The sequence below is a fragment of the Morone saxatilis genome, unplaced genomic scaffold (genome assembly GCF_004916995.1).
Source record: "Morone saxatilis isolate NCDOM2014 unplaced genomic scaffold, NCSU_SB_2.0 Contig3, whole genome shotgun sequence".
NCBI lineage: Eukaryota > Metazoa > Chordata > Actinopteri > Moronidae > Morone > Morone saxatilis.
Window position 1 is genome coordinate 12,146,071 of NW_023339873.1, and position 375 is coordinate 12,146,445.

General features: G+C 42.7%; 1 protein-coding gene across 1 annotated transcript in view; it reads left to right on the top strand.

Annotated features, from left to right (window-relative positions):
• asap2a (ArfGAP with SH3 domain, ankyrin repeat and PH domain 2a) overlaps positions 1-375 on the top strand; it is a 58,007-nt gene that overhangs the window by 19,814 nt on the left and 37,818 nt on the right. The window lies entirely within an intron of this gene.

Consider the following 375-nt stretch of genomic DNA (forward strand, 5'->3'; position numbering starts at 1 on the left):
GTGTGTGTGTGTGTATATACATTTCAAGAAAATTTCCTTCAAGTAAGGGACCTCAGATGCTCACTGCTCCTGTCGTACAAGCTATTATACTGATAAACACACACACACTAACACAATGACTGACGAGGGAGCTCAGGTCTATTCTTAGCTTTGCCTTGAATAATTCATTACTTGCAGCCAGAGTGGATGGCATCCACACACACACACTAACTGTACCAACCACATGGAGGCATGCATTCAGGGCGTGGATAAAAGGAACACAAAAATATAATTGAACTCGGCGTGACCTCATGAATTACAGCAGAGTTGAATTGACAGCCTGAACAGTATCAGCTTTACAAAGGTGATCTACTTTATTACTGCAGAGCCGTCGGA